This window comes from Protobothrops mucrosquamatus, unplaced genomic scaffold, assembly GCF_001527695.2.
Source record: "Protobothrops mucrosquamatus isolate PMUCROS unplaced genomic scaffold, P.Mucros_1.0 scaffold2483, whole genome shotgun sequence".
Taxonomy (NCBI): domain Eukaryota; kingdom Metazoa; phylum Chordata; class Lepidosauria; order Squamata; family Viperidae; genus Protobothrops; species Protobothrops mucrosquamatus.
In genome coordinates this window covers 62,502-69,790 of record NW_015388551.1, presented here as the reverse complement: position 1 = coordinate 69,790, position 7,289 = coordinate 62,502, and the positions used below count along the sequence as shown (strand labels likewise).

At 46.1% G+C, this 7,289-nt stretch overlaps 1 pseudogene; it reads left to right on the top strand.

Moving 5' to 3' along the window:
• The first annotated feature begins 2,773 nt into the window (after positions 1 to 2,773).
• Positions 2,774 to 3,723, top strand: LOC107295778 (annotated as a pseudogene).
• Positions 3,724 to 7,289: the final 3,566 nt, after the last annotated feature.

Here is a 7,289-nt window from a genome sequence, read left to right as displayed (position 1 = left end):
TCAGTGTTGCCCCAGGCCTCTTCCAGGGAGTGATGGAGCGCATGCTCAAGGGTATTCCAGGCATGTGCCCATATTTCGATGATGTCCTCATAGCTGGGGAATCAGTCGAGAAATTGGCAGAACGGCTCAAGGCTGTCCTTCAGCACTTCCGTGAAGCGGGGCTGAAGCTGAAGAAATGTAAGATTGGGGTAGCTTCAACTGAGTTCCTTGGTTTCCGTATAGATGCCCAAGGCATTCATCCTGCTGAATCCAAGCTCAAAGCAATTCAGCAGGCCCCCAGTCCAAAATCAAAGGGGGAGCTCCAAGCATTCCTAGGACTGCTCAATTTTTATCATGCCTTCCAACCTCACAAGGCCACAGTGGCAGAGCCATTACACTGGCTCTTGGACAAACATGCACAATGGAAGTGGACCAGCGTCCACGAGAGGAGCTTCTCAGCAGTCAAATCACTGCTGTCTTCAAACTCTGTTTTGATGCATTTTAACGAAAAGCTGCCTGTCTGCATCGCTTGTGGTGCGTCACCATATGGGGTTGGGGCTGTGTTGAGTCATGTAATGACTGATGGAAGGGAAGCTCCAATAGCCTATTACTCGAGGACCTTGTCCTCTGCAGAGCATAATTACGCTCAAATAGATAAAGAGGCCTTGGCCATAGTGGCAGGGGTCAAGAAGTTTTATGACTACCTGTATGGCAGGCCTTTCACGGTCTTCACAGACCACAAGCCACTCCTGGGGTTGTTCACAACGAACAAGCAAACACCCCAGATCATATCTCCTAGGATGTTGAGGTGGTCAATATTTCTGTCAGCATACAATTTCAATTTGATTCATAAACCAGGTAGGGAAATGGGCTACGCAGACGGCCTTAGCAGACTGCCATTGCCGCATTTAGAGCCTGACCCCGCTCCAGCCACACGCATCCTGGCTATCCAGGATCTGCCTGAGTCTCCCCTTAACGCAGGGGACGTGGCTGCGGAGACAGCGTCCGACACGACGCTAAGCCGCATGTTAAACTGGGTGCTCACAGGGTGGCCAGAAACTAGTCCAGGGCCTAACTTCCAGAGTTTTAGTAGGAGGAAGGACGAGTTGTCAGCTCACAGGGGGTGTGTCTTGTGGGGTAGTCGGGTTGTAGTCCTGAACTCACTGAGGACTAGAGTCCTGGAGTCTCTGCATGAGGGATATCCGGGAATAGTCTGGATGAAGGCACTTGTGTGAAGCTACCTTTGGTGGCCTCGGCTGGACAAAGATATTGAGGCTTAGGTACACAGCTGCCACATTTGCCAGCAATCTAGGCCAGAGATGCCCCATGCCCCAGTCCATAGATGGAAAACCACACACGCCCCCTGGTCCAGGATTCACATCGATTATGCAGGGCCTTTCCAGGGACAACTCTTCCTCATTGTGGTGGACAGTCACTCCAAGTGGTTACAGGTCGCACCTGTCCCCACTATGACTACTGCCAGGACCATCCAGGAGCTGCACAGGATCTTTGCCACAGTTACCTGACATGATTGTCTCAGACAATGGGGCTCAATTTACTGCTTCAGAATTTCAGTCTTTTTTAAGGGCAAATATGATCAGACATGGCACATCAGTCCCTTTCCACCCGGCTTTGAACGGCCAAGCGGAGCACATGGTCCGAACAACAAAGGAGTCCTTAAAGCGGATAGTCACAGGTAACTGGCAACACAGAATGGCAGATTTCCTACTCTGCCAATGCAGAACCCCATGCACTTCCACGGGCAGAAGCCCAGCAGAATTAAGATGGGGCCAGCGCTTGATCACAAAGCTGGATCACCTACATCCAGATAGAGTTGCCTCACAAGCAACACAGCCAAAGGCACCACGGCACTTGCAAGTTGGCAACCCGGTCTGGGCGAGGAACTACGGGCAAGGGGCATTGTGGGTAGTAGCTGTGGTTTGTAAGGTGACTGGACCACTTTCGTACGAAGTGGTCCTGGAAGATGGTTGCATGCTACACAGGCACATTGACCAACTGCGGCGGAGGTTGGCAAACCAGCCAGTAACTCATGACTCTAGTGACATTCATACTCAGGAGCAGCACGAGTGCAGTAGTGCATCAGATTCTGCCAGCGAGGGCAGAGCTCTCAGACTAAGGGACGAGACTCAAGCGTCTGGTGAGTCAGTCCCAACCACTGATACCACAGCCAATGGACAATGCTCAGGACTGGTGGACTCTGTTCCACCTGTGGACACTGGCTCGGGCCTACCAGGACAGCCCAGCCACAGAGACTCGAGTCTACCAGTGATGGATGGGTCCCATAGCCCTGGTCTTCCAAGCCTGGCAGGCGAGCTGACAGACCAGGGGCCTCCAGCAGTTTCGAGGCATTCGGAATGGGCAAAAAGGCCACCAACGTATTTAAGGGACTATGTTCAACATATGACCTTATGAACTATCTAGGGGAAAGGGGTGTAATGTATTGAGGTAAAGTATTTGGAATTGTTGAAAAAACAGTCATAAGACTCTATCAGTTAAGAGCCAGACTTGCTGTCTACATGCTAATTATCTTGTGTTAAAGCAGGAACTAATATTTGAATCCTATTGGCTGCCACCTAGTTGTTGAGTGTATAAATAGGGGTGGAGCTACAGTTATCCAGGCTTCTGTTTTAAACCTGCAATAAAGAGCTGTTTGTTCACCTACTGCCTCGTCGATGCCTCACCGAACACCAAACATAACAAAATGCTTTTGACACATTTTTGTGGAAGCAGATTTATGTTCTGATAGCTCTTTATCTTTTCTCTCCAACCCCACATGCTAATGGTTTGGTTTGACTCCCTTTTCAATGTCAAGGAACAGACTGTAGCTTTCATGGGTCATACCAAGTACAGCCTTGAAGAGTTGTGGGGGATGGGCATGGATGACTTGCTAAAACCCATGGTTGAGTTCAGTGAGAAGCTTAGTGCCTTGCAACTATCTGAAGAATTAGGTCTCTTCACAGCAGTGGTGCTGATCTCTGCAGATGAGTACCCACTGACCTAGATTAGTGGGAATTCTAGTCCTAGCATACAAACTTTTTGATTGTATCTTTTCCCCAGCATAGGTTGCTCTCATTCATTTGCTGCCCTCGCCCATGGCTTTCATATCTCCAGATCTGTGATTCTTCACTTCCCAAATATAATCCCCAGCTCCCTCATGCAAATCTTTTAGCCCATACCTTTCAAATACTACAAACCTTGTAAGAGTAACTGCAATTCTCCATTTTCTTCGATACTGCAACCTCCCCTTCATTTTTAAACCTTAGCAGTGTTATGTCCTTGGGGACACAACCTTCATTCCTTGTGAAGTAAGATGTAGTGACAGTTCTTTAGAAATAATAAACAGCTGTGTTTCAACGATTGCAATTTGCAGTTCATCTTTGGAATGGTTTTTCTCTTACAGTTGGGTACCATTGTGACCTGGAGGGAGGCTGGACATTTCTGATACATAAAAACAGAGTCCAAACTGCAATATTTGCAGCCTAGGCTGCTGCTTCATAATACTTACTGTCTGCCCCTCTCCGTGCAGAACGCTTGGGCATCAAGAACCCAGTGTTGGTGGAACAGCTACAGGAAACACTGATCCAGGTGTTGCGAGTCCACATCCTCAAGAATTACCCCCAGGAAACATCCCGCTTTACTAAACTGCTCTTGAAACTGCCTGATCTGCATACCCTTAGCATGCAGTCTGAAAAGCTGTTCTCCTTCTGCATTGATGCTCAGTAGAAGAGAGAGCAGGCAGAAATGCTGTGAGCCCAGGATCCTGACCAATTCTCCCGGCATCCTTGCACTAACCAGACTATTTTGGGCCTACACCTGGCTATTTATGCAGGTGTAGCAGCTGCTACTCCTGGCTGCTCAAAAACAGTGCAACCACCTTTGTAAATATATCTGTATATATTGGAACTATATGAAGAGAATGTCTCTCTTCCTGGCTGTGGTGCCAACTACAGGAGAAAAATACATTGAAAGCAAACTGTCTGGATGGTTGTGTTCCTCATTTATTCACTTCTTGCTCACCCAAGTTGAAACTACTGTGGGGATTGGGACCAGGTGTGGCATGAGCCTATGCCTCCTGCCCAGTGGTGGGATTCAAATACCTGAACATCCAGTTCTCTGTGTGGATGCAGGCCTGGGCCTCCGAGGTCTAGACCGGACTTCCGGAAGTGACATCAACGCACTTCCGGCGGGCCATTCTAGGCCTGGGAGGCCTCCACCAGGCCTAGAATGGACTTCCGGAAGTGATATCCACGCACTTCTGGTGGGCTGTTCTAGGCCTGGGAGACCTCCTCCAGGCCTCTGAGGCCTAGAACGGACTTCCAGAAGCAGCATGGGTTCAGCCGATTCTCCGAACTCAACAAAATTTAGCTACCAGTTCTACCGAACTGGTGTGAACCGGCTGAATCCCACCACTGCTCCTGCCAGAAGGAAAGGAAGCCTTAAACATAGGTGGGTAACTGGAGCCCCACTTATTTTCTCTAGAGAGGGAGGTGTTGTCTAAAGTCCTGCAGAAACCAGTGGAAGGTGAACAGGCTCACCTGCCTTATTGGTTCCTTTGAGGCTTAAGATTTTCATTTTTTGTTTAGAAAAGGTTTTCCCTTCTGGTATAGGAGACCTATGAGTCCCTTTGCAATAGGTGCTACTTCTAGGCAAGTTGAAGGGTATTTGAAATAATACCGTTAGCTGAGATGCAAGGGAAACAACTAGATTCCCTTTGAAATACTCCTGCCTAGCAAAAAGAAAACTGCCCATCCTTGGACTAATTTTAAATAAAACAAGACAACCGAGGTGTTCATTTTCTGCAGTTGGCCTCTTCCCCCATGGCCTGAATGCTTGGTGAATTTTTTGTGTGTAGTGCAACTGAGGTTTTACATGTTAAGACAGACTTGATGAGTAAAATGGTAGAAGAGAACAATTGTAAAACAGATTTCAGTCCAACCCTGTACTCAGTTTTGGCAGTTAAAAGGATGTTATACCAGTCACCACTCACCAGAAATGAGACACCAAAAGTCAGTTGGGGCTGTGAGGGGTTTTTTTTGTCTTTGTTTTAGGGTAGGTTTGTTTTTATAATCATATTTATTACATAAATATATAGTAAAATAGACAAGCAACAATTACCATAAAAATATCTTTCTTTAAAATCCTGACCAAAAACACAAAAAAGGTTAGTTTTTTCCCCCACCACAGACATTTTAGGGTTATTATTCTTCAAAATCACACATCACAGACAAATTTTGATTGTCGTATTTTTTACATCAGCAGCTTCCTGCTTTCCAGATGCAAAAAAAGGGAAGAAAAACAGAAAAGAGACAAGCAAGGGAGAGAAGGGAAAAGGGGGGACCAGGGGCAACCATTTCCCTACCTGGTTTTTCCTTTCCTCTGAACTCACCCCCCCACCCAACCCCCCCTTCAGAAACATACTGAAAACCCCATCTCCCAAATGTACATTCACTCCCTGCTCACAGTTTCTTCCCCTGCACTGGACTGCCAGGGGAAAACCACGATGCATAGTATATTGGGGCTTAAGTATAAAGTTAAGTATAAAGTTGCCTCCTTATTGGAAACACCTTTCTATTTTCCCATAATCTTTGATGATCTGGATTCAAAATAAAAAAAAAACCTTTCAGAAAGACTGGCTGGGGTGGTGGTGAAGAAGAGATAGTGGGATTTCATTTACACAACTATATGATGTATGTACTTAGCAAAGAAACATTGAGAGGAGGTGTGGGAATAATCTTTCCCCCCTCCTATATGAATAGGCCTACAATGTGAAAAAATATCTTCTTACCCACAAATTGTCACAGTCATTAAGTGCCCCACATGGATGGAGGAAGGGATTTGGGGCATTGTGCTCTAAGAACCAACACCTTCTATACTATAGGTTGCAAAGGATTTTGCTTCTTCAGGAAGGGTGGCTCCCACCCCCATTGAAATGGCATGGCATACAAAAGAGGTGGGGGAGATACTGTTTTCCTTGTACTGAACTTTGGGCAAAATGTGAGCATGACATGATGGGGAGAATGATACCTATGGTGGCGAAGTATTGTGGGAGGGATTTATACCCTGAGATCTTCATATTCCTTTAAGGATAGGTTATGACCTAGGCAGCAGCCTATGTACTCTCCTGCCCCAGCTGTCATAAGATGGGGCACAGTGCCCTCTGTAGAAAAATGGGCACACAGGAGTAAGGTCAGAGGCCTAATTTCTGCATTAGCAGCTTTCCTGCAGAGTGACTTGCATATATAAATCTCTGGTACAAAGAAAAAAAAAAGTAAAGATTCTACCTTTTTGCGTTTAAAGTCTGTATGCAAAAACTATTTCAGTTCTGCTTAAGAGGTGGTGTTATGTGTGTGCTGGTGATGGAGAGACGAAAGGGTTGTAGATGAGGACTACAATCCAGGTCCTAAAAACAGACAATTACAGGTAGTCCTTGACTTATGACCATCCATTTAGTGACTGTTTGATGTTACAATGGTGTTGAAAAAAGAGACATATGACCAGTCCTTGAACTTACAACTGTTGTAGTGTCCATGCATGCTATCGAAATTTGGGTTCTTGGCAACTGGCATGCATTAATGACTGTTGCAGTGTCCCAGGGTCATGTGACAGTCATTTGTGACCTTCCCAGATGGTATCAATCAATCATAATAGAGCTGGAAGGGACCTTGGAGGTCTTTTAATCCAACCCCCTGCTCAAGCAGGAGACCCTATACCATTTCAGACAAGTGACTGTCCAGTCTCTTCTTAAAAACCTCCAGTGATGAAACACCTACAACTTCTGGAGGCAAGCTGTTCCACTGGTTAATTGTCCTCACTGTTAGGAAGTTTCTCCTTAATTCCAGGTTGCTTCTCTCTTTGATTAGTTTCCATCCATTGTTTCTTGTCTTGCCTTCTGGTGCTTTGGAAAATAAGTTGAACTCCTCTTCATTGTGGCAGCCCCTCAAATACTGGAATACTGCTATCATATCCCCTCCCCCCCAGTCCTCGTTTTCTCTAGACTAGCCAAACCCCAAACCTGCAACCATTCTTCATATGTTTTAGTCTCCAGGCCTTTAATCATCTTAGTTGCTCTTCTCTGCACTTTTCCCAAAGTCTTAACATCTTTTTTGTAACATGGTGACCAAAACTGGATGCAGTATTCCAGGTGTGGCCTTACTAAGGCTTTATAAAGTGGTACTAATACGTCACGTGATTTTGATTCTATGCCTCTATTTATACAACCAAGGATTGTATTAGCTTTTTTGGCTGCTGCCACATACTGCTGGCTCATAGTGATCGTCCACTAGGACTCC